Source organism: Struthio camelus, chromosome 9 (assembly GCF_040807025.1).
Source record: "Struthio camelus isolate bStrCam1 chromosome 9, bStrCam1.hap1, whole genome shotgun sequence".
Classification (NCBI taxonomy): domain Eukaryota; kingdom Metazoa; phylum Chordata; class Aves; order Struthioniformes; family Struthionidae; genus Struthio; species Struthio camelus.
In genome coordinates, this window is record NC_090950.1 from 31,320,022 (window position 1) to 31,347,220 (window position 27,199).

Consider the following 27,199-nt stretch of genomic DNA (forward strand, 5'->3'; position numbering starts at 1 on the left):
CGCTTTTCCCTAATAAAGGCAGAGGCAGCCTCGGCGCGGCGGCCAGCTGACAGGAGCGAGCTCGCGGCTCGGCGGCCGCCCCGCCACCAGCCGCCGGCCTCCCCCCCGCCGCCGGCAGCCCGCGATAAAAATAGCCAGCTTGCTTCGCAGACCGCACAAGGGCAGGGAAAAACCTGGTGTCTCGCCTCCTAATCTAAACACGGCGGCCTAGGCACGGCTACGGGAGGCAAAAGGAAGGGGGTTTCTCCCGGGGTTTTCTACCGTAAATATCTCGGGTAGATCAGAGCGCCCGGGAGCGGAGCGGCTCCGTTTCCAGGTGCAGGACCGGTTTACTGAAGCAAGGCAAAGGCGGATTTCCGAACCCCTCCGCAGTGATCTTCATCGCAAGAGGAGCTCTTCAGTCTTCTCCCTGATGCAATAACAGCAAAGTCTACTACCAAATAAAGTTTTCATCCTTTACACACTACAAATATCTAGCTCGGGAATTTTCTATTTTATACGTTATTCCTTGGCTAAAACACGGCAGCCAGCACAAAGCCTGGACTTGTCACCAAGCTCGCACATCTCCAGAGTCAGGTCAAGCTATGCCAGCACAGGCTGGTACAAGGGCAAGCGGTGTTACTGCATTTAGTAACCCGCGTCGACTCCGGCTCTCAAGCCAGCCAGCCACCACGAGAAGGTTGCTGCTGCTCTCCGACCTCCAAATTTCTTAGCGCTTACATTGGTTTCTTAAATAGTTACGCAGTGACGCCCATGGCTTCACAAACATTTCAGTTCTCCACGTTGTTCCTGAACCCGATACAATTCCTGTTTAATCCTTGCTGAGATCTAAAACATGTCAGATCTACTGCGGGCGTGAAAAGCTTGCCACGTATCACCGGCTGCTGGAAAGAGAGAGAGAGGCGGCGTGTGGGCGAAGGCAAGATCTCCTCCCACGGTGCCGAGGTTGGGAAGATCTCATGAATACGGCAGGCTGGCAGCAAGGAACCGGGGCATCCACACTGCCCTCGCGGGCTCACAGCCACGCAGGTCTTCTCCCGTGGGAGCAGAAGGGTGGAAAAGGCGCTTGGACCCTGCTCTGCCTGAAGGCACCTCACCGAGAAGCTGCTCTCCAAAGGTGGGCCAAAAGCGGGTGCATCAGGCTGCAGCACCCCACTGCGTATGGGACCACAGACGTCAACGAACAGGTCAGGAAAAAGGGTTTGGTTGCGTGGTTTCCTCGCATGCAGCCGGTCTTCCGTATCTCCAAAGTCTGTGTTCAAGTCCCTCCTTATTTACCGTAACAACAGCAGCACTGATCCCTGGTCTGACACGACTATGCTGTATGTTAGACGAATAATTTTAATAGCCCTACAAAGTTTGTGTCTGTATGTCTATATGATACATCGGAATCATACTGCTGTTATTTCACCCAAAATGCATTTTCTGTTTAGTTTACCAGCTTTAAGGACATGCGTTGCAGCACTGTTCCACTCTGAAATTTCAGGAAAAACAGTAATAACAAATAAAATTGCTTAAATTCAATTATTTTCCTAGGACATTGTCTTGTAATTACTTTGTTTCATTTGGGAATTATAGTTAGCTGGATATTTTATTATTTTTGGTTCCTCTCCACCATTGACTCATTGTGTCGTTTCCCAGTCTTACTAAAATTAACTTCCTTTCCCTACAGTAGGGATCCTGATGTCTGTTTTGATAACATTACTTGATTTCCCAGTGTATCTTTGTTCAGAATATAGTAAAGCCTATAGCCTAGAGCAGCACTTTAATATGCATCACCCGTTTCATTTATTTCTACAAACATTTAGAAATCGCTGCAAAAAAGGTTAGCGCCAAATAACTGATCAATCTCAAAACGTACAGAAGAACTGATGCAAATGCACATGCCTGCGTGTAGCAGCGGAGGGAGGGAAAAGGTGAGCTTTAAAGTTTCAGTCAAACGGTACAAAAAGTTCCTCGTTTTATGGAAAAACACAGCATTTCATCAGGCAACTGGGCACACTTAAGATTTAAATGCTGAGGATGCGCAACGAACTCCTTTTCAGAACTGCAACAGGGAGCGCTGCCTGAAAGGCGATGGCCGTGGGAACACAAACAGCCGCGTGGTCGGAGACGAGAGCGCAAAGCAAGCGAAATGCGCTCCTCTATTCCACAAACATCCTGTTTTTCTTCAAATTTATGGCACACAGTGACTGCATCAGACAGCCTGCCACACGGCTGATAACAGAAATGCTGGAGCAGTAACAAATACCTGGAACTTGACTAGTTTGTATGCAATTTAAACGACTTCACCTGTCTACCCTCACTCTTATCTGGATATGCCTTTAAAATACTTCCTACTTAACACTAATGAATTTTTCAAGAAAGTTTTGCTCAAGTCATCATACAAGTGGGTCACTCTTCCCCGGATACATTTTCTCCTCCTGCTAGAAAAGAAGTGCAATAAATGTGAAAAAAATCATTTAGTCCGAGAGGAAGGATTTTGCGGTTAAGACCACTGGACTGGGCCTCGGGTTCAATTCCTCAATCTGCCACACACTTCCCACCCGCTTCAGGACAAGTCACTTCATCTCTGGATCTTCATTTCCCCATCTGCAGAGTGGGGGACGTCTCTGCCTCTTGGCCTCGGCCGGGCTGTTCAGAGCAGGAGCTCCGACCCGTCACACGTACCCACCTCGCTCCTGAGAACGTCTGTGGGGCTGCCGGGCAAAAGCATCACGCCAGCCTAACTCGTGAGCCTGGAAACTCTTGTTCGTGCAGCTGAAGCGGACTTGAGGCAGGCTGAAGGGTTTTGCAACTCTAGGGGAAAGTTGCACCCCATCACGCACAACTGCAGGCCTCTAACAGAGCATATCTTCCTTCTCAGAATGAATTTCTCAAGGGAGATATTCTACTGAAAATATACTTAGCACTTTCCACCTAAAATTTGAGTTTTTTATCCCTCATTTAAGCTTTCGGGCCAGTTAACCTCTGGCCTGTTACCCAAACCCTGCTGCAGAGATGCGTGCTGGGATTCTCCCAGGAATAACCCTGCGGAGAGACCATCGCACCAGCTAAAAATGGGCATATTCCAGCCGAGCGGGTTTATTAAAGCCATTTGTACAGACTGTCTCCACCACAATCTTAAACGAAAACCCTCGTTCAAAAAGCATCTTCAGTCAAGGCAACATGCCAAAGCCAAATGAAAATATTCTCAGACATGCAGCTGGGTCTGATAAAGCAGCGTCCTTTGCACCCCTGCAACTGTTTCTGGAGTCCTGTTTGAGTTGCCTTCTCCGTGGCCAGGGGACGACGGGCGCTCCAGAAACCATCACATCTCCCCTTGTCTCACTGCTAACACGGCAAACGTTGCTTTGAAACGTGCATACCAGAATGACAAGACGAATGAATTTTGGGGTTGTCTCAGTGCAGCAGCCAGACCTTTGGCCCCCAGCTCCTCTCCCGCGTGACAGTGAAGGCACCTGCAGAGGACCCGGCCCTGCCGCCCGCGCCTGCTAAACCCGTGCAGGCTTCAAACGCACACACCGACAGCATGTGTCTCAAACAGAGCGTTCAAACAAAAAAGCCAACGGCGGGGGGCGACGATACAAGGTACGCTTAACTTTGGCACTGTTAGCTAAGGATTCCTCTTGGGTAAAGAAAAGTGCACGTCAAATTGCATCAGCTATGAAACTCGATTCCATGGTTACGGCTGCAAAACCTGCTACTCTATTTAGTGAATTTAAATCGTAGCGCTGGGCGAGACAGGCTTAACAACCCGAGGCTGTTTTTCTTTTTGTAACAAAAAGAAAACTTATAATGGGCATATTTAGCACAGTTCTGCTCAACTGTGTCTGTCTGTGTCAGTGCAGCGCTCGCAGCCCCAGCGCAGCTCACGGATTAACTGCGCTGGGCGCTGCCAGTCAGCCACACCGCCAGTTTGCCCCTGCCTGAAAATACTCTTCCATTAAAGAGAAGAGACAGGCAAAGCCTGGGAGCGGAAGACGGGGTACAAAAGGAGGAAACGGCTTGCCCGGAGGTCAGGAGCCGAGCTGGGAAGACGGCCCCCGTCTCCCCTCCGAGTTGGGCACCTGCATCCTGGTCACGCCGCCCTCCTTGCGGTCAGGTTGTTGCAAGCAGGAAAACGCAGCCTTTGCTCAGGAAACCCTGGCCCGGCTTCACTCTCCTTATATGCCATCTTCCCCAGCTCGCATCCGAAACTCCTCTGGGCTCCCCAAAGTGTGCTGGAGGGGGAGCATTCAAGGCTTTTTTTTTTTTTTTCCTTTTAAGCAAGGCAAGAAAACAGGACACATCAAGTTTGTGCACTTGAAACACAAACTGATTGCTTACGGACAAGCAAACATCTAGATTTAACTCTACGTGTATGCATAATGCTCATTTGAGCCATTAAGAAAGCCCCCTAACCATTCCTGGAGCGTATTCCGTCGTGGGGAGGCCGGGAGAGATAAAACCCACCATACCCTTTTTGGTCAGGATCAGTTTTCCGAATACTGCAAGTTACCTTGCTACTAGATAACAGGAGTCAGAGTGAAAAACCTAAACTCTCGGGGACTTTGCTCTGGGCACCCCCTCTGGAAAACCCGACGCTCACATCCCCGCAACGCTACGGCTCGACCCAGAAAGGTGACTTCTAGCTTTAGAGTCTGGAAATAGACAGGACTGGCTGCTCATTTACCCTCCACACACACATCTTACAGAATTGATTTTGATAGGCGGACTATTCATAGAAATCTCATGTTGGCAGAACTATTTCACAGAACATTTATTTCATCGTAAAGGGCTGAATAAATGTCACCCCCGTATCCTTCCACCTCAGAGCAAAGAGCACAAGGCACTGGGACAAGTTTAGGGACGATGCTGACCACAGCTCCTCTCTGAAGACGTTCACCTGAGCTTTATCGCATAAAATATTTTCTATGCACTCTGTAGATTTTTTTTTTTAAGATACATCTTCTAAAAGAGAAGGTCTTGTTTTCTTTTATTTTATTGCAATTGTTTTGGTATTAACGGTCAGTGTGCTGTATGAGCAAATGAATTTCAGTACCTTTGCTGTAACATTTTGCAGCATTTCTCCAGCTCTCCTGGAAGGCAGAGGAGCTGTCCTGACTTTCGCTCCAGCCCCAGAAGAGACAACAGCAGCATTGCTGGTTCTTCCAGTGTGGTAGTTTGGGTTTTGTGGTATTTGTGATTTTCTCAAAAGCCCATCTCTTGGGGTTATAGTCTGACATGAGAACTTATAGTCACTTAGATGAAAAAGAAAAGACAGTCTCATATTTATACTTGCCATAAAAGCCTACAGCTACAAGCCCTAAAGAGTTCAAATACAAGAAACCTAATAAAAGTATCTCAACGTCTTTTTTTTTTTTTTAAATGAGCACTTCATATTTTAAGCTTGTGACTTTTACAGCCCGGCAACTGCTCAGAGCGTGGCCAGCCACCGCCGAGGAACGGGACCTTGTTACCCTTCCTTCCTCTTCGTCCACTCCAGGTCGGCTAGTCTGACCTTCAGCTACAGCAACGCTTCCGTGCTAAAAAGGTTCCTTCTGAAAGGAATCCTCCCCTTACAAATACGCAAAAAAAGTCTGCAGTAGGGAAGTGCTTCCCCATACCTGCCGGGGAAACGCATACAGGGCGGACTGAGAATCGTTACTGATCCATCCTGCCCCTCTGGCGGCCGCGGCCCAACCTTGCAGCTGGGCTGCCCGACCTCCGCCTGGGCAGACCGTGCCCGTAGACCCAATTAGCCAGAATTCCCCAGAGGCACCTCGTTTTTTGAGCTAGTTCCAGGATTTCTAAGGAAATACAATCTAATTATTCATATCAGTTTTTTTATTTTTATTTTCGTTGCACGTGTAAAGCCTGGAAACGTTTTCAGGCAGTGACCTTCCCGCGGGCAGGGCACGTTCAGCTCGCGCTCGATGGTCGGCTGCGAAACCGAAAATGGTTCCCAGGGGCAGCTTCCCGCCTGGAGGATATTACGTTACATAGAGCCGTCGCCTCCCAGCCTCCTGATGCCTTGGGACTTCCCAGCTTTTCAGAGGCGCATTAGAAACCAACCGACGGAGACGGCGTTAATATGGTCTTATTACGCACTTGTGGTTCTGCGGCACGCAAAGGCTAGGGACCCAAGGGCGCAGCACGGAGAGCACGCTCCTGGCCTAGGCCGCCAGTTCTCACTACAAGGGTAAAGGAAACCCAGAAAAAGCCGGCAACAGCCTGAAGTTTCAAAGCGTTGTTCTGCGCAAGGGTGCACCTGTGGGGCAACGGTGAACACAAGCATTTACACAATACAAGTTAAATTGCTGGCTAAGGCGGCAAGCCAGTAAAGCGTTGCTAACAGACGTGTATTAGAACAAAATGGAAATAACTGCACCTTAATTTCTGTATTAAGGTCTGGATTTACACACTGTGCTCTTACTCTGCGCCAGCTCAGCACCTTGCAAAACTGTAAGGGCCGTGCAGCAGCTGACCTTTTCCTTGGCAGGTCGTAGGAGAACGACAGAGCCCTAAACAAGATGTTTGGCACAGGAAAACAAGTAACTGTGAGACAGAAAAAGGGAAAGAGAAATAACTAAGAAAAATATAGCTTTCTTTTATATTGGATTTATTTGTAGCCTTCAGACTACATGTCCTTGTTTAAATATTCTGCAGAGGTTACAAAAGGAGGTTTTTTAGTTGTTGTTTTTTTTTTTTAAATCCCCGGCTGCCAGGGGAAGCCACACAGTACAACACAGCTGGGCACAGCTGGCAGGCCAGGATTAGGGGGCACAGCTGGAAGATGAAACAGCCCCCGCTTTCACCAGTCAATACCAATATTAAGGACAGCAGCAGCTTGCGTGACGCTAATCAGGCGGGAGCTTGAGCAAGAGGCCACTGCAGAGACCTCAGATGCTGGTGGCTTCTGACCACGCAGGAGGACCCGGCCCAAGTTCAGACCCACGAACCAGAGGGAAAAAGGTTCGCAGCCCACAACCAGCCTCCGGAGCGACTCAGCCCGCAGCAATACGGGTACCAGCCGCGTCCGAAAGCTTCAGGGAGCCTATGGCCCGGCTTCATTTCGGACAGTGCAGCAACAGCTCACTTAGGCCGTGGAAGACGACGCGTGCGGCACGGTGACGTGCGCAAACAGAAATACCGTCGTTCTCGGGTAGCAGCCGGGCTCATCCACGCTCTCAGCGCCCTCTGAACTCCTCTGACGCTTGCTCTTGGCGTGCACCTCATTTCTCAGCTATGACATAATTTGCAGGATTAACTTTTATGCTGAATTTCTCTAAAACAAACATGTTTTCAAGTTCTCCCTGTGCACTGGCTTGTTTCTCTAGTTATTTTATTTTGCAGCTCTCGTAAGCCCGGAGCAACGCGGGAAGCGTTTGGCCCGGCTGCCGCAGGAGCGCAGCAGAGCCCAGTGCCGCCGTCCCCTTTCCCCCGCGGCCAGGCCTGCCAGCCATGCCCAAATCCAATCATTCAGGGCTTCCAGTTTGAGTCTAAACCCCGGATTGCTGACCACAACAGGATTAAAACTTGGCCTTTAGGTTAATGGGTTTGTTTGTGGCGGGGGGCGGGGGGGGCGGGTGTTTCGCTTGCTCTTTGCAATGCAGCAGGGAGGTTTTTAAACAAATTGCATTTGAAAGATTGTTTCTGTGATGGACTTTGCTAAAACAGAGACCTGCGTTCTATCTTTCCGGCTCTTTTCACGCCAGAAATAGCTCTTAAATAAGCAAGGAGATGAAAACGGATAAAAACGCAGCAGCAGCGCTACGATGACAACAAAACGACCGCATTAACATGCAGGGCTGCGACCCAGCCTCATGGCAGCAGCGCTGCTGCTCGGCTCAGCCAGGCACCTTCCTCGCCTTAGTCACGGCTCATCCCCGCGGAGCAGCGGCCGGGAAAAGCAGGCAGCCTTTAACCCTCGCGCTGCTGCAAGCGGGCCGCCAGAACAGCCGCCGCACGCAAACAATGGCACCGATCAGGAAAACACCGGCGAGCAACAGGCTAGGAGCTGCAGAAAAAGCAGATCCACTGGAACGGAGGCTGAAAGAGCAGGATTTTATTTGGAAGGAGCTAAAAATGGAAGTTCATTTTCAGAAACGTTTGCTAAATACCTGCGGTAAAGCATCTTTTAAACTCTTCTTCTATAGGTGCTTACGCTTTAGTATCTTCTCCCTTTACGCTCTGTGTTACAAGAAGAGAGATTTTGTCTCAAGACCCAGACCAAAGTCTGAATGAAACGCAGCTGCAGAGACCGACGCGGAGGAAATGGTGCCGGCGCAAAGTCCTCCCCGCGCCGGCCGGCAGCGCCCGCCAGGGACCTGCCGAAACGCTCGCCACTGCCCGCACGCAAACGCTTTTCTCAGCATCGCGTGGATTTAACAACCTGTCAGCGCAATCGAGCCCGAGCCGCGCGGGCGCACCGAACGCCGCTGGCCCTCTCTGAAAAGGAAGACGAAGGAAGGACCCCACCCAGCTCCCCAAACCCATCCCCTGCTCCGCACCCAGCGTTTAGCAAAACAGCACGAGCCACGGGGAGGCTGCACCCGCAAGTCCTTCTCCCGTGGGGCAACGGTCGTGCACAAACACGCACACAGCGAAAGCACGGAGAAAGCGTACAGCCGCTCCTCGGGACGGCGAGCGCAGCGGGGCCCGGCTGCTGCTCGCCCGCTGCCACCGCCGCGCCGTCGCCGGGAGCAGCCTGCGCGGCCCGGCCCGGCGCCCCGCAGGGTTTCCCCGCGCCTGCCAACGCAGACCCGCAGCGCGGAGCCTTTCAGAAAGCCGCAGCCCAGCGGCTCGCCCGCACCTGGCGCGGTCCCTCCTTCGAGGGAGCCCCTCCGCCCGCGCGGGCGGCCTCACCTGGTAGGAGCAGTTCTCCTGGTGCACCATCTCAGAGCATCATCCAGCGCGGAGGCCGCGCCGGGCAGGGTCACAGCGGCGGCCCGGCGACGAGCTGCAGCATCCGCCGGCGCCTCCCCGCAGCGGTAAGATGGATGCTGCGCAGCGGCAGTGCCGTCGCTGGCGAGGAGCGAGCGGCGCCGCTGCCCCGCGGGAGCCGCCAGCCGGGCAGGGGGAGGGAGGGAGGGAGGGGGGGGGGAGCGGGCGCCGCCGCCGGCACCAGCCGCCAATTATATTTCCGACACAAAGGAAAGGCTGAGGCTGGTGCGACCTTCTGGTGCTGCGCGTGGTGCGGGAGCGCTCCCGGCCTCGTTAAAGGGAAAACGGCCCCCCCAAAAAAAAAAAAAAAAAAAGGCACAGGGATGGTGGGCTCGAGCGCCGCTGACCTGCAGCCACCCGCCGCCCTCGGCGTGCAAAGCTGCACGCGCGCGTCCCTTTTCCTGCCGCTACGAAGTTTTCCGAGAGCTGCAAAAGCCACCGCACCAGCGCTGCGTCAGGCACCCGGGGAGCCCAAAGCGCCTCCTGCGGCGCGGCCAGCAAGCGGCGATTCCCCTGGGATCCGGCCGCCCGGCTCGCGTACGAAGCGTAGCTACAAACATTGAGACGCACGCGTCACCTCTGCAAAACGCTTCGGGGTGCCGAATCCTTTAGATAGGAGCCGAAAGACATCCTCCTTCCGCCCCGCGTCCCGGCACGGGAATACAAGGCTCTCCGGGCGGCAGCGCTCGGCCCAAAGACCGCGGAGATCAAACCCCCAGAGTAAACTCGACGGCGAAGGCTGTCCCGCTTTTCTTTCCAAGGAAAAAACCGCGTCCCGGAGAAGTTTTCAGGAGAGCGTTTTCGCAGGCCCCCCGTGGGCAGCGCTGAGCACCGGCCCAGGGGGGACGGAGGAAGCTCCGCACGACGCCTTCTTCTTGCTTCCCGGCCGCTTCCGGGATGGCAAAGCCTCCCGCTCCAACGGGCGGGCGCTCCCAGACGCTGCGGCGAAACCAGCCCTTTCAACACACCGCAGCAATCTCGCGCTTGATTTGGAAAAAAAACAGCTGTGGAAAGCTACGAGGGGCTCCGCATGTTACGGGGCCGCTGACGACCGCTACCGCGCGTCTCGGGAGCGAGCGCCACGAGAGGATCCCAGGCTTCGCTCCCGCTCTCGCCCCAACCGCGGCGGCTCCGCGCCGTCCCTCGCCGGCAAGGCGGCCCGCGTCTCGCTCAGCCCAGGCTCGGCACCAGCCACGTAACCGCTTACCCCTTCTGCAAAATTACACGACAGTGCCATTTTAACATGTTAGCCTGGTGCCCAGAAAACCACCCGCTGACGAGACGGTCGATCCTCCCAGGCCGACCGGCGCCTGCGGCCCAGGACTGACGTGGCCCGGGCCAAGCGAAGCGGGACCCGGCGAGCGGCAGCGCTGCAGCCTCTGGCCTGGAAAAGCCGAACTTACAGATTTGCTCTGTTCCGCCCCGGTTTGCGGCTACCCACTCGGCAGGCAAGTCAGACAGGCAGGTAATAACTAAAGCAGCGAGTGATTAAGCGGAGTGAGAGGTTTCGGGCAGCCCGCCAGGTGGGTCGGCGTGAACCGACGCTCCCTGAGGACGGACGGACGGAAGGAAGGGAGCGAGCGAGCGAGGCGGGTATCTGCACTGCCTCCTTCTACATTTCTTTTTCAGGCATGCTCTAACACAGCTTCCGGCGTTGCCCGCACGGCTGGCAGGGAAAGTCCTAGAGATCATCTCCAAGGGGCCAGCTAACAACCTCTGGACATCCACAGCAAACGCTTCCCTTTCAACACCCAATTCCTGATCTCCTCCAAGGGCCTGGGGCAGGGGGAGGTGTCACTGCTGCAAAGGGAAACGCGCCTGTGCTTTTTAGGGGCAGGGAGAGGGGGAAACATGCTGCAGTTGCTCTGGGTTAACCAGCTCCCAAACCTGGGAAATTCTTTACGTGCCCTACGGTTAAAGCGGGGCACCAGAAACGGGCAAATCCCAACTCCCTGGGTGTTTTGGAGAGCTCTCTGGAGGAGAACGGGAGCAATCTAGTCCTGCAGGCGAGCAGTAGCCCCAGCCCGCATCGGCGACGTCAGCGGCGACCTGCTCTCCCGCGCTCCCTGCCGCCGGGCCGCCCCGCAACGCAGAGCGCAAACGCAACCTCACCGGGCACACGGAGAGCAGCAGCAGTAGTTAAGCAGTAGGATTTCAGTAACGATCCATCTACAGAAGGCAAAACAACACCTGGTACCCCCAGTTCTGGAGAAAGATGTATGATTTCTGAGTCTGTGTACATCTCAGCTTTTTTTTTTTTTTTAATTTATTTTTTACAGCGCTGGCCTGGCCCTTTGCACTGGGTGGACATGCGGCACCCAGCCCCAAGCACGCTGCAAAGCTGTTTCTGGGCTTACACCGACTGTGCCGCTTGAAGCCGCTTACGCGTCCCCAGCTCTTGCTCCGCTGCCCTGCGATCTGCTTGGGTCCAGCGCAAAGGGAAAAAAAACTATAAGCAGGGAGAGACGGGATAATACGAGGAGGTTAAGGCTCCCACAATCGCTCCTGCTCAAGGAAAACACTTCTTAAAAGAAAGAAAGAAAGAAATAAAAAATATATTTTTATATATGTGTGCAGCAAAACAAAACACTAGACAGTTTATCAAGTTGGGAAGCCGAGAGGCCAGGAAAGCAGTTCAGCAGGCCAAATTCTCATCACCCGTGGGAAGGAAGTGAAGAAATACAGAAGAGTTACTCACATGGAAGCCGCAGACAGCCCCTTTCCTTAGACGTTCATAACTTCCCACTGTCCCGCATGTTTATTTTTACACAGACGTTTCCTGTACTGCGTGACTGAGCTCTAGCAGCTGCAAGAGCCTACCCAGTACTGTATTTATGGCATGGTCTTGCAACCCTTAAAAAAAGGCAGGAGAAGGCAAGGTGAAGGAACCTCCTTCTTCTAAGGAGTCAGGGCTAGCACTGGGTTTTCTCATCTCAGAAGAAAACACGTGAAACTCTCTTCCTGCCCGCAGTCCCCCTCCGATGGGCATTATCCGGTCTAGCTGGGGAAGCGTTTATTTTTCAGGCTGGAATTGGCAGACCAATCTGGTTCATGCAAAAAGCTAGTCCGAATTAATACGCTCCTTCTTAAAATGTCAGCTCTCTATATCCACATATATACTTGGATCACGTAACACAAGTAAAAATGGATTATGATTTTAACAATAAGCCACTCGCATCTAGCAAAGGGAGAGGCACCGAGTCCAACCGCAGACTGCGGCGTGGAACCCCTTACTCGGGCCAGGGCTGCTGTGCGTTGCCTACTCAGAGTTACTCATACGGAGCTTTTTAATCATCAGAGCCTAGAGTTTGTACTACAAACGCTGCGCGCGATGGTGTTTGCCCAAGTAACAACTATGCTTGCACAAATCCAGCAAGCTTTCAAAGAACTGGGAAAATTATATATGGAATCATGGGATTTTATCTTTATTTGCTCATGGTTTACTCGGAGTTACGGATTTAGCTCCTCCTTAAGCCAAACTAAAGCTTTACCAGCGTTTAAACCTAGCAAGAAAAAAAAAAGATTATTTTTTAATCAGTTAATACTAGAAATCTGCTCGGAAAGGGGAGTATTTGTTTGGATTACGTTCAATGCTGCAAGTCTAATGCGACAGACTATTATTTCTCTGTTTAAGAGAGACGATGAGGCGTCTTCCAGCATTTTGGAACATTTTTGTGTTACTCTTCTTCACAAGGACATAACCCTTGGGTGGTTTAAAAACCCAAAGCAGTCTCCCTCCCTCTTCCACAAACTTTTCACTTCCACAAAGGCTTCGGCAGTGCTTTACAAACGAGAAGCTTTACCAAACCGTTATGGAGCGCTGGGGTAGCAACTGGTCAATTTTTAAGATAAAAACTCGCGCATTGACATTTTAGCATAAAACTCTTCTTGTTCCTCCTTACAAACCCGAAGATGACATCATCGGAGTAAAATCAACCTGCGGGAACAAAAGCCCACGTATGAGAGCATGGAGAAGACCAGTGCGCGAGGAGGGGACGGCTGCATTTTGATTTGCAAGTGTACCTCTTGCAATTTTAACAATCTCATGCTAGGTTTTTTGTGGGCAAGAGATTTGTCCAAAATGCAACGCAGTAAATTCGCCACGTGTCCCACAGAAACCGTCTTTGGCATTATACAATCAAAACACGATTTTATCTTCTCGCAAAACGTGGAACAGAAGGTTACAGTAATTTCAGTTTCACATTATGATACCTCTGATGTGTCGTATGTCAAAATGCTTTAGAGTGAGTTAGAGTGAGTAATTTAAGTCGCTCAAGTATTTATAACTTTCTGGTGATACAAAAGTGAAAGAATATAAGGTAAACAATCAGACTTTTTCATGAAACTGATCTAGAAAGACTTGCTGATGCAGCTGCACAGGCTGAATTTTCAAAGGTACAGTTAATAAGCTGGATCACATACGCTTAATGGAGAATTTAGAAATGGTTTGATCATTAGGCAGTTATGATATCTGACCAATTATTTACTACTAATGAACAGAGAACCGTTTCAGCTACCAGCTACTAATGAATACGGTGAGACAGCAACAGAAAAGCTATACTTGGCTCCTTGCAATTTTATTTGCCTTCTTAGGAATAAACAGTTCTTTTGGAAACGTAATGTTCGTGTCATGTAAAACGCTACGGAGAACATGAGCTTTCTGGCAGGACAACGTAAAACTTAGATCCTGCAAGTTTTTATATCAACAAAAACAAATGAAAATGTTACAACCCACCAGCGCTATCTCTGTCCCTTCGGGGAAAGTATTTGTAGTAAATCGCATCAGCTACAAGCAATTTTCAGCACGTCTGGCCTGTACGCAGCGACGCACACAGTGCAGGAGATCTGAAGTTCTAGGAAAGCAGCGGGTTTTTTTTGGATGAGAGGGCAAATACCACAAGTCAGTCAGTCAGTCGCAGCACATTATTTTTACAGCGTCTCAACTGAACCAGAATTAAATCTTTTCCATCACTTTCCCCTGCAGCAAAACAGCATCGAGCCTGAATTAAAACCGAGCAGCGCTTACAGCTGGCTGGCAGGCCAAGATTCAGGCTTTCCCGCGCTGCTTCGCGCCCGCTGCGCCGCTCCTTCCCGCGCAGGGAGCGCCAGGCCCAGGAGCTGCGGATCCCGCGGCAGCTCTGCGGCCCATCCCCGCCGGACCGGCCCCCACGTGCAGCTCCCCACACCACCTTCTCAAACACGGGACACAACCCATCGCAAACCACAGGTTTTCCCCTTCACGCCCCTTAGTGCAAGTTGGGCGGCTTCCTTCCCCCCGCCCCCCTTTTTGGGGTGGCACTTGCAACGCAGCACAGCCACGGGGCTGGTGCCGGTCGAAGCAAACCACGTTCCCGCAGGTGCTGTGCTCCGCGCACGCCGAAGCCCTGCGAGACAGACGGACACGCAGAACTGCCAGCTAAAGAGCTGCTTGAATTGCAACAAAACGAGGCTAAATTAGTCTGGCCTAACGATGGGAAGTGGGTTAAAAAAAAGGCATTCACAATCCACAGGTGGACGGTTAGAGACACCAGGGTCAAAGAGGAGAGGGGAGGCCCACTCACAGCTCTCGCATTCAAACTTTTGTTCTAAAAAGCACATTTTCCACCCCGAGACGTGCCCATGCGGCCCGAACAGCACGTACAGCCCCGTCTGCCTTTACGAGGCAGTCGCAAGAGGGAGACATCCGGCCGGGGATCCTAGCCAGACATCCAAGGCTGCGCTGAAGCACCTGAAGGACCCTCTAACAAGGTCTTTCAGCGAGAAGATAAAGCAGCTGCTCTCGTCCTTGAGTAAAAGCATAGCTGCTACTAAACCCAGCTTTCCGCAGGACTGCCCAGCGGCAGCAGGGCCCAGGGTTTCGGCTGGGAAGGCCAGATGCCCCAGGCTCCCTTCGCGTGCGCCCAACAGCGATTTAGCCCGTGCACAGCAAACGGGCACGTCCTGGGCAGCTCATATCCACCAACTCTAAATGAGGCTATACATGGCGTATAAAACAGGAAACGATGCTGAAACGAACCCTGCAAAGCATCCCTAATTATTTCCTATAACACGATCGGCAACAGGGCTAAAACCCACATTGCTATGACAGATTACCAGGAAACTAGGTCAGCTGTAGGCACAGACAGCAAACTTGCTGCTACCTGCTCCTCTCAACGAAACAGGTCGTGGAAGAAAGCCAGCAATCAGTTTTTAAGAGAATTTCTGTTCTCAACACGCTACCCTGGCGGGAAGCATCTCATCTTCGCATCCCGGGTGCTCGTGCAGAAGCGCAGCGGACACGCGCTGCGTCGGCACACGTCCACGCGAGTGCACGTGAACCACGCGCCCCAAGAAAGCCTTATTTTGCCTCTTGCTGCCAGTACCAACAGTATCAACAGTATTGCGTCCAGCTGGGGACTTAGGACAATTTTTCCTTCATTTCCTGCTCTTAAAAAGTATTTGAGGTCTTAAATAAAAGAATCGGGCTTCCCAAGTCTTTGGCTATATAAATATTTATACAGAAGCAACCTGAAATCATTAAAGCCGTTTCTTCTAATGTGTGAACTCTGAAAAAACACCTTCATAAGTTCAGTTAAATCTCTTCGGTAACAAATTTGGTAGAATTTTTTAATGGAAACAATAACCTGGTTACGCATTTTTAAATCCCTCTCGCTGTGCAGCAAATTCAGGCTTGCTACATACAGCTTTCGGATAGATTTTGCTACCTCCTCCTCCCCCGTTTATTTCTTCCGGATGGGGGGCAGGGGAAAGCTGAGCTGAGCTGCTGTCAGACACCTTTCCATTTGAAATGGCACGCAGATTTAAGATTTGGTTTGGAAAAACGACTGCCCTGAGCTGAGGCAGCTGTGCCCAGCACCGTCCCGCGGGAGAGGAGCAGTCCCAGCAGCCCATCAAACACAGCTGGAGGCTGGTGGAGCATCTACTGATGAGGTGAGAGAGAGGGGATGGAAGAGGAGGAGAAAAAGGAAAAGAAGATGGAAGGAGAAGAGGAGGGAGGGAAAAGAGACAAAGCTTTTCCTGGAGAGAACGAAGAACAGCGTAACCCTCAGCTTCCTCAGTTTTTGAAGGTGCTCTGAGAAAAACTTACTTGACAAATGTATACAGGCATGTGCACACACACACGCCGTGAGTTAAGGGCACTGGAAACACAAGCAGCTTCACGCTACCAGCCAACATCGCCCAATTCGAAGGCGAAAGGCTCGATCTCATGGGAAAGGGAGGTTCCTGCCCCATTTCTCCTCGGCTCCTGCATCGAGCCTGCCATCGACGGGTGCTGCTTGTCCTAGCGAGGCTGCCGGCCCTGACGGGAGCGCTTCAGCACGAGCCTGAGCAACAAAACGACAAGTTACAGCTTAGCAGAGCTAGGATTCGAGCGCAGACTTAGCCAAAAGGAAGGAGGAGAAGCACGAGTCCTGTAAAACACACCCGCACAGTGACTGAATTTTCCCCACACTTCCATGAAATAATTCCCACGACACGGCGTCAGATGATCTTACTGTGGCGAGCGCCTCGGTGCGCGGTCACGCACGCGGCTCTTCCTCGGGATCGAGGACCCATCATATGCAATGCAATCTGAATCACTAGAGGTCCCTGTGACACAGGGACAAAGCACAACACACAAAAAGCTACAGTAAACACAGGTTTTTTTCCTTTTTGAAAATCAGATTTTGGTAAATCACTTGCTTGTCAATACATCTTACTGTGCGCTACACAGATTTTACGAGGCACAGTTTTTCGTACGGGGAGCCTTTTCCCTTCCTTTATGCCCACCCAGAGAAACGCAGCAGAGCCGGCGCGGGAGACGACAGTAACTAACTCGGTCCCAGCTCGCGAGCGCTCGCCTTGCTGGAATAACCAGCGGTTGCGCTCGCCACTTCAGCACGTTGCGAATTAGCCTCATTTGTGAGCGTGTCTCTTTGGGGACGCTAAGGACTACATGGAAACCTTCCCAAATTCCGACCGCTTACAGAAATCCCACGTCCTACGCGCCAACGCTCAGCATCCAGTACGCTACCGGTCTGGAGAACCGGCTGCCAAGGTAGCCAAAACCAACGTATGGCTGAAATAGTAAAGCCTTTTAATTGCGACAAAGTCCCTGACGCTCAAGCCTGGCAATGCAGGCACACAGATTTAAACATAAGCTCCATTTTTATTAAGCAACCTCCAGTTGCTTGATTTGTCTTTAATGTGGCGCATATGAACATGAAACACCTTGACGTGACAGGCTTTACGTTAACTTATCTGACAAGAAAACTTAGGGCCTCAGCTATCAAGAGGAGACAGGAGACGCCTCCCTCATACCTGTGTGAACACAGCCGACGTCCTACCAAGGGACGTCAGGAAACAGGAGGTGCCGCTCCTGCACCCTCTTCCGTGCAACAGCAGCCAGAACAACTCTTAAAGAAAGAGGCTACAACATGCCCGCCTTAAGAAACTGGCTTCCTGCAACTGGCATGAGGAGTGATGTTGCTCGCTTAACAGCTGGTCCACAGAGGGCAGAAATGACCTTACAATCCCGGTGGTTTATCGTTTGGAACTGAAAAACCAAGAATAATTATCTGACCCCTCAAGGAGTCAAGAGTTCAAAATTTGTGGGCAGCGAGGGAGTATTTTGCTACCAGTTGCCTCAAGCCCATCGATTCCTTTTTACTGCCCCCGTTCCCCGAAGCAGGGAGTGGCTGAGAAGACTTATTTATGGGCAGGCTTGCGTATTAGACCTCATTTTTATTGCAAAGCAGATGATAAAAGCACAGAACAAGTATTTACAGGCTGAACAAATAAACAGAAACAGAAATTGTATTACAAAATTCGCTCTGAAATTAAAAAAAAACAAAAAACTCATTTTCAAACACATAGCCAACATGAATACACTAATACGAACAGGTAACAGCAGTACCATTTAACTGCTTCCTAAATAAAAACATGAGTCTGCTAAGACAAATCTCAATCTGACTCATGGTCGGGATAAAAATAAACATAAGGCGATGCTTCACACAGTTCTCAAAGTCTGATGCCCATAATTTAAAGCCTGCTGCAAGAGCCTGGCACCAATCTAACTTTTTTCTTTTTCCTTTTTTTTGGCCTTCTTACATTATACACACAACTCTCCAAAATCAATAAGCCTTCATCCGGAGGTGCAAATCCTTAAACTGCTGAGGTCTGAGAGCAGGGTTTTTTGGAAGTCTGCAGTTAACGTGTGGAGGAAAATCCTGAACCACGTGAGCAAAATATTAAGAACCTGACTCGACTCTGATGTTTGTTTCACGTGTTCAGTCTTTAAGAAAATGGATGCAAAGATAATTTTCCAAAACCTACCCCCAACCCAAACTGTCACTTGACGAAAAAAAAAAAAAAAGCCTATGCTGCAACAGCCTGTAAATCAGAAAGCTGATTACATGTAATAAACATGTCCCATTTTGAAATGGGCAGCGGTTACCAGAAGCTCCCAAAACAACACTGCTCCCAAAACATGTCAGCAATAAAAAACAAGCCCCTATTCGCTCCCGACACCACCGTTCTTACCATAAAACTTCTGGTTAGCAAAGCGGTACTGAAAATAACGGTGTGAAGTTACAATTTTTGATAGGGCAGGCACACTCAGCGTGAGGATGGAAAAAAGCTAAAAATAACAGGATAAGCAAGGGTGGATCCTAACTGAGCCTTATTAGTCATGGAACGAAGGAGTAACCCGCGGGCTGCTCCGGGTAACAAAGCAGCACCATATAAGAGCAAGAGAAAGATTCTTGTTTCTTAAATCAGTTTTTTCCCCCACTCTTCTACTCTGTCCTAGGCACTCTTTCCTCCTAGCAGAATCTACTCTGGAAACTTCTGGCTTTAATTAGTAAGATAACACACTGTTTTCTGTGAGTCTTTAAAAATAATAACTACCACAGGTGACTCACTTTAGGGTGTCTGCTTGAATTGGATCAATACGGACAGAAAAGCATGTGATGGTTTCATTACAGCTTTTAACTTGCACCATCTTTGTGTCAAAACTGAGCCTTTATTTAATCTTTCCTTTACTAGAGTCACTGATGTCATCACAATTAAGCACAGGAAGAAATGGGTCCTATAACCCTATAGTCTGGGTGAGTAGAAAGAAAGAAATGGAAAGGTGAAACACGCACTATTTTATCTTTAAATTAAGCATAGCATACAGGGCAGATCAATAATCAAATATAGATTAGTCTGGTTTAAAACCTCCTCCAAATCTGACCAACAAGCAACTCAACTAATACAAACCCAGTTATCCCCATTCCTCCCCCCCCCCCCCCCCTTTTTCCCTCCTTGGTCCTTCTCTCCATCTAACCAGGACCAAAACAAATAGCAGAAGCAATGACTTGTGAGCAGAACCTAAGTTAAATCTCCAGTCGCTAAACCCAGCCCAGCAAACACGCGGCAGACCCGTGTCCACGCTGACTGAAGGTCTCCTAGGTGGAGGCTAGCAGTTGGGAGTACATCCCAGGTCCTTGTCATGTTAAAGTACGCTCAGGCTTTTGCTTAGGTCTGTATGTATAGAAAACCCCGCTGAGCAGCAGGACTGCACGTGGCTTTTCCAGGGGTTCAGATGACAGAATACGCGGGGATGCTCAAACCACCGCACTTGAGACGCACCTGGAGAGAAGAGGCATAGAGAGACATGCCAGTCATGCGTGTGGTTAGCAAGGGCTGCATTTGCACACAATAGCTGATTGTTCCTGAGGCCAAAACACAGAGAATCCGCGCTTGTTCTCCTCATCGGGGCTGTCTCCCGCCTGCCCACGAGCTCTTCTGAGCACAGATTTAATCAGTAACAGCATTCATTTCTCTACAAGCCTTTTTAGGGGAACACATGCACAAACACTACTTGCAGCTTCCACGGGCTATTTCAACATAACTCTCAACTTTAAACAGAATAACGATAATTCAGCAGTGAAACAAGGCCTTAGAACTTCAACACTCGTGAAGGCAGATGAGAATCCAAGTGTAACGACAAAGACAAGAGAGCAGCGCTGCGAATAAAAACAGTCTTGGCCTGTTGTCAGCCCTTGCAGCTGTACTGGAAAATCTGAGCAGTTCACCTCATGCCATGGTTCGAGATCAGTCCTTCTGCCTCTGGTGCCCTACCACTGCAGACTGCAAATACCCCCATAGCTTCTGCACTCAATAATTCTGAGGTCAGATGCATTTGGAAGTGCAATGCTGCCATTACACCAGTATATCACCTGCGTCAGGCTGGAGGCCTCAGGACAAAGCCCTACCTTCTGCCAGTGACCCCAGTGATGTTTCTCCGAAGCTTTAGAAAATTGCCAGCAATCAATTACTAACACAACTCCTTGATAAGCCGTTAACCCTACGCTGTTTCTATACCTCAGACTCCCTCGACAGAGAAATTGCAGTTTATAGTGTTGTAATCTACTGGACAAGCAGCGTGAAAGGAACCACTGAAAAAGCTGCTCACAGAAGGAAACGATCAGGTAAGAAGTTTTTCATTCTGCTGCACAGCGTCTCTCTCAATCAGCTTCAACATGAAGGTGCAAGCTCTGAATAAGAGGAAAAGAAAAAATAGCATTTTCACATGAAAGCGGAGTAACAGACAAGGAGGAGGGTTGATAAGGGCTTTGCAAACTGAGGGACGCTGGTAACCTCCTCAACAGCACCTCCAAGCCAAGGAGCATCTCCGCAGTTACAGAAATGCAGCTCGCGAATCTTCCACGGAGAAGGCTCACGCTCCCCTCCCAGCACCCTGGGGCTTTCTGCGTTTTCCCCGCAGGCCCAAATTGCAGCTGCAGAACATTTTGCCTACAGCAACTCTGAGGCTCAAAGACTTGGCGTTTTCAGTGGAATGAGGTGAGCAAGGCACAACTAAGCACGTGCACGCTTTATTCTTAAGAAGTTTTACTTCGGTATCTCAGAGGGTGTAGAAGATCCCAGCTACCAACTCAGTATCCTTCGGTGTTAAGAGGGAATATCCATTTACGCCTAGAATAATCAATGCGGTGAAGCCAAGGTCTTCACATAGCTTTGGGCAGTCTACCAGAAAAATCTCTTCATCGAGTTCAGAAGATATTTTTGAATATAAAAGAGCTGGTGGACGCAGGTATGTTGGGGCAGAATCCGAGCCTCTGATGTGCCTGTTCCCCTTGGAAGGGTGTCTATCACCAGGCTGCCACGTGCGCAGTGTGCTACCAGCTCCTTCCTGTGACCAGCACTAGCCACTGCTTACAGCTGCAAGGCCTGGTCAGCAGGAGGAGTTGCTGTAGGCAAGAATTGCAAAACATCACAAAAAAAAAAAATGCTGAGAACTTTGATTAAAGAAAATTCAACGAAGCATCCTTTGCAAAGTCTGTTCCACATTGCTTTCTTTCACCCAAAACATGGCTTTTCTTAGACACCAGGAATGGACAAATGCATTTGTATGGAAACAAATAGGATTGCTTGAGTACTAATTTACCTAATGCCTCCATAAACTGTTTCTCATCTGGGAGAATATCTACTGAGGATGAAGTATGGGCGCAGCAGAGATCCCACACAGCTAACAACCCTGCAATCACTATTTTAACATATACGAGGGGTCTGATCAAGGCAGGATCAGGCCCGTGCTACTGCAACTAAGAAGCATACCCAAAGATGCTGACCGGCTGGACTGTGACTAAGTTCCCTACTAACTTAAAACGCAGGAAGAGCTGTGTGGTCTGTCTTGACTCATGGTTTCTTGGTGTCTGGCTGCTGAAAAGAAGATGGTTTTGGCACTTACTGCCTTTTACTCAGAGGCACCAACGTACCAACCTAGAGAAAGCAAAGAAAAGCTCTTTATAAAAAGATGAAATTATTTAGCATTTTTTGTTTGTCCTCGCTTGGGTCCACAAAGCCCTGGAAGGAAGGACTGGCTCCTAAAAATGCCTGACGGGGGGATAATTAATATTCACAGAGTTTTTGCAAGCGCCTGGCACGCTGGGCCTGGGAGGTGCCAGCGACAGCCTCGCTATTACCAGAGTATCTGGAGGCAGAGCAGTGTCTGCTCCAGCCAAGGAGGCACCTTGAACCTGACTCGTTACCGCAGGCCAACTGCATGGGAAACGAGCGCTGCTTGGATGGCATCCAATTAACCGGTCTTGAAGCTATTTCTTCCTAATCCCATCAGGATGCAGCCGCAGAGGAAGCCGAGTCCTCCTGCTGCTGCTCCCTTTCATGCAGAGCCAGGCGGGGAGGGGCAGGCAAAGTCTAGCTTCTTCTGCCTTTCTGACCGAGCTGCAGAGCAAAGGTTTAAGCCATGTCCGCAAAAAGGCACTACTGCCACCGTCTACGCCGCTTTCCCTGGAAGAAGGGGGCTCCCCAGGCTGGGAGCCTGCCCGGCCCCATCCCCACAGCGCTGTGCTGGACACGGGGCTCCCCAGCGCTGCCGGGCCCCTCTGCAAACCCACACGCACCTCCAGCAAGGGCAGCCCACCTGTGAAAACGGCTCCCCATTGAGCATTCCCTTCACTGAGAACAGGAAGGGACAAACAAGAAGGCTTTAACCAGCAAAGCTCACTTTTAGCACCTTTTATTCATTTATAGCAGGCCCATGGTGCACCGACGCTCATTTCGGCCTTGGTGGGTCCCACACCTGGGTTTGGCAAGACTCTTCCCCAAACACCGCAAGACCTGCTGTCACCTTGCCGTGACAGTACAGGGCGCTGCGCAGGACCACTGTTTCTTTCTCTAGTATGCGGAGGACTCACTGCAGCATCTGGTAGGTTTTAGAGTAGGTTTTAGAGTAGGTTTTATGGCTTTCAGAGCCCTCTCTTTCTCCTAACACCCTGCTTTCTTACAGGACCTGCACGCTGTACAACAGTCCGGCCAGCTCGGACATGTCAAGTCAGGCCCCGTGCATCGCTCGCTGCCATAGCGGCTTGCCTGAAATACGGCAGAGCAAGCAGGTGTTTGCCTGGGAAGCACGCTGACCAGCACAAGGGAGTCGGGCTGTGCAGCCGCGAGGGGGAAAGGGGTGAAGGCACCGTTTGCCAAACACCTGAACCGTGGGAGGATCAAGGGAAGGCAACGGTGGTGCTACCAGATCAAAGCAATTACAAAATAAAATATCCCCTCTCTTCGCTCACGTCTTGGGTCTCAGGGTGCTGCTTCAAGGAACAGTGGGTCACTTCGATTTGGGGTGGCTGGTATTAATCTGTTGGTGCTCAGGGAGAGGAGCAGCTGCCTAGCAAAGCTGGAAGCAGCAACACCATTTCCAAAGCGCCGAGTTATTTCTGGTTGGCTTCACTGCGGAAAGTTAACTTAACCAGAAGCTGTTATTTCTTCACCAGACATGTGCTGTTACATGTTCACTAAATTTCTCATCCAAATACATTACTGTAACAATCAAGAATTTCCTCATAAAGCTACAAGTTACTACTACAAACCAGTTGCCTTTTTTAATCTCAGGGATCAAATCCTGACCCTGCTGGGATGAACAGCAGAACGTGCGACCTCAGAGCGGGTAGCGTTCGATCCAGGGTTGACAAACCTGTCCGAAACAGCTCAGGATTGATTCCAATTTTGTCCAGTCCAGTCCAACACACAAAAATAAGCGTAATTAACAGGCATACCCTCACAAGTATGCTACATTGTACAAATGACGTTTGCAATAAATTTAAATATGAATCCCTCTTTCCTGAGCACTTTGCGTCAAGACAAGAACATCTAATGGGTATTATACAAAAATTCATTTAGTGCAGCATTAACCTTCAAGTAATTCTATGCTCAAATCATATAGTTAGTATAGAAGCGTATAGAAAAGCAGGAGCGCGCAGCCAGGGGAAGGCCCGGCACTGCCCCTGCGGGCGGCCGTGAGCCGTTCGGGCAGCCCGGCCGCGCCGGGCAGAGCGCGACCTCGGAAACGCGACCTGCTGGAGACGTTTGAACAGAGCCTTTGGCAAACCTTCATCCGCATGTCTTAAGAGCGGCTCGGGCTACCGTTTGTTAGGAAAAACCTAGATATAGTTTATCTGGCCTTTGTGCAGGGAACAGGATTAGATAAGCTCTCAAGCAGCCTTTTTGGTGCAATTTAAATACTATTAAAGCATGGAAGTATTTGCTGCTGTAGTCACTTGAGAATGTATTTTAAAAGACTTTCGAGAGAAGAGGTGGAAAGGGCTATACGTAATCTAGTTTGCACTTTCTGCACTGGTTTCTGGTTACAGGCGCCTGCCCTGATTTTCACCTACTTTTCACTTCAGCGACTCAGGCAACAGGGAACGTATGCCGAGACTTTTCTTCGGAGGTGACAGGCCATTTTCCTGCTTCTCCTAATGCCTCCCAGGTCAGCCTACATAAGCAAGAAGCTGGGTGCTATTCAAAGATATTCCTGTTAGATGCTCTCCTTACAGGAGACACTGTTTGTAACAGGTTTGTGAAAAAAAATCAGAGAGGACCTAAAGAGCGGGGGATGATTCACGCCAAAAAAAGTCTGTTAGTTCTGCGGTTCAGAGAACAACGTATTTGCAGAAGAACTCCAGGGGATAACACTTGATGGCATAATTAAAGAGGGCAAAACTAGAACAAAGAAATATTGTACTACTACTTTATATAGAAATCCTTGGTTAATATGACATAGAAGCTGTTTTTTTTTCCTCCCTAAACTGTTAACAGCAGTGATCAAAACAGAAACGCAGACACCCCGGGACGAACGCGTCCCGGTCACAGAACAGGGCCTGTTCCACGGTGGCAACGCACAGGACAAATACCAGTATTCACATTTCAAGTGCTGGTATGGCATACCACCATTTACTTCATTCATTTTAACTACTGGTTTCTTTATAAAAAAGAATGAGAATTTGGATCCATCTTTTTTTCAAGACCTTTACCACTCCATCTCCCTCAGCTTCGTTGCAACACCAGGTGACTGGAAACAGCACCTGGCCACTGACCGAAGGAGGGAACTGCCTGAACGTTGTTAGAGAAAGCTTTCTGCCCAGTGCAGAGCTGCAATCAAACAGGCTTCAATATTCAAGCAAAAAGCCTTCACAAAAGATAAAATCCTATTTTACAACGTCCAAGTGAAAACTTCCAACTACCTCTCATCAGTCACTTAGGTTTCAGTCTTCTGAGATGTCACTATCACGCTACTTTAGCGCTCATTTTTACAGCCCTTGAACAAAAATAGCTCGAGCAACTCCTGACGTTCCCAATACAAAAAAAAAATCCTCCCCAAAAATCGACTGAAAAACTGAGAGTCTTCCTTGTGTTTAAAAAGAAAAAAAAAAAAGAAAAAAAAGGAAAGGTTTTTTTCATCTTTGCAAGTCACAGCTAGAACTTGGCTTTAAAATTTTCAACCTGAGAAATAATATACGAGAAAGCAGAAGAAAGGAAGGGCCAACTAGGTTGTTACCAGTACACATGCTAAGAGATGGGAATATTAAGTATTCATGCTCATACACAGCACAGAAAATTCAAGATGGAAAAATGATTCACAGATTGTTTTTTAAAAACTACTAAGAACAGTTTATCATGAAATTACTATCAGGCAAGGAAGACAGAAAGCATGAGCGCCACACATGAAACAAGTACAGAATTCTGGTATTTCCCCAAGTCCCTCTTTAATAAATTCAATATAGGAGCCACATTAAATAAAAAGTTTAGATTAAATTTTTAATAACTCACTAAAAGCATTTCAGTTCTCTATGGACCACACGCACTACCAGCTCCTGTATGCATAAAGAATTAAGCACTTTAATATAGTTCTCTCTTTTTAGCATCGCCATCTACCAACTGAAAGACAATTCAATTTCATCTCTGTGTTTTCCATTCCTCCCTAGCCCCTTTGAATTTCCTGTTCCTATTTCCTCCAGCTTATGTGAAAGCTTGGATTTTAACAAAGCACAAACAAGTTTAAATAAATGGCTTTTGTGCAATTTTCTCATTTAAAGGAGATCTACAGATCACAGAGCAGGAAACCAAAATTGGCAATATAAGTAAGATCTACTACTTCTGTGACGCAAACGATTCCATCGGCTTGACAGGGTATGACAAAGCGCACAAAAATGATACAGGTGCTTGAAAAAGCCGGAAGCCCTTGAAGACAATAGCTATTACGTAGCTCCTAATGTTTAAGCCAACAAATGCAGGTCAGGTATTGTAATATGCAACCTCATTTTCCACCAAAGTCTTTAGCTATTTCCTTACAGAAGTACGATGAATTTTAGATATCTATTAGCCTCTTCTCTTGAAGAAATATTTTCAAACCTAGCGTCGGTCTACTTCAGTTGCATCTAAGGAAAACGTCTCATGCAACAGCTGATCTATTTGAAGATTAACAGCCAAAATACACTGAAGTCTGTTGCTGAGAAATTACGGCTGCTCCTCAAAAGTATTACTCTGTCCTACAGCTCCGGTACCTGTGCTGCTGCTACGTCTGCCTTGAACGACCTTACCACGCGAATGCCACGTATCCGTAGGAACTTTTGGTGCACAGCAAGAAACACTGGAAAACACCAAACTGATCAGATCATGCAATTATCTTCAATAGCTGTTTGCTTTAGGAAATAAATATCTATTGAGTCATGGGGGGAAACTGGGAGAACTGCATTTTCTCTCAACGGTAATTATACATAATTTTTACAATCGACATGTGAAATTGCATATACCTCAACAATGTGCCTATTTCCTTGAAAAGGCTAATAAAAGCCTGCTTTCCCTATGAGATTCAAAATCTCCAGCAAAACTGCCGACCCTTCACAGATTCAGCAGCCCTGAAACACTGCATTTACAACTTTTAAACCAGTACTCTCAGAAGCGTTTAGGATTCAGAAGTAACTTCTAAAATACATCAGCTGTTACCCTGAAAAAAGGGGTCTGTGCATTTAAATTTGTTATTTAAGACAGCTGTGAGCCCCCACCTGCTCTAGCTCTGGACACAAGGAGAAGAGGGTGGTTTGGCCAAAAAGAGCTCAGAGGAGCTGCAGAGGTCGTGCACGCTCGCCAGGAGGGGCTCCTCTTCGGGCTTCCCAAGTCTGCCAGCCGCCAGCAAAGTTATTTCTTGCACTGAAACAAGTTACCCTCATACATAACCTGTTCCCACACTGGGAAATTTTGCCTCTAGCACTGTTTTCTTCCCTTCTCTGACGGATGAGAGCTCCGAGAAGATTTATTTACCTTGAGCCTTACACGCATCAGCATCTGCCACCGACTGGGCACCTGCTGCCACCTCTGCTCCCTCGATCAATATTTAATCACTCGGCAGTAACACGGAGGGGAACAAAACATCGTCCTTCAAAGAAACACGCGTTCAAGACGAACAAAAGTAGATTTTGGT

At 49.3% G+C, this 27,199-nt stretch overlaps 1 protein-coding gene across 1 annotated transcript in view; it reads right to left on the bottom strand.

Annotated features, from left to right (window-relative positions):
* Window positions 1-27,199, bottom strand: part of SCHIP1 (schwannomin interacting protein 1) — a 212,224-nt gene that overhangs the window by 21,185 nt on the left and 163,840 nt on the right. The window lies entirely within an intron of this gene.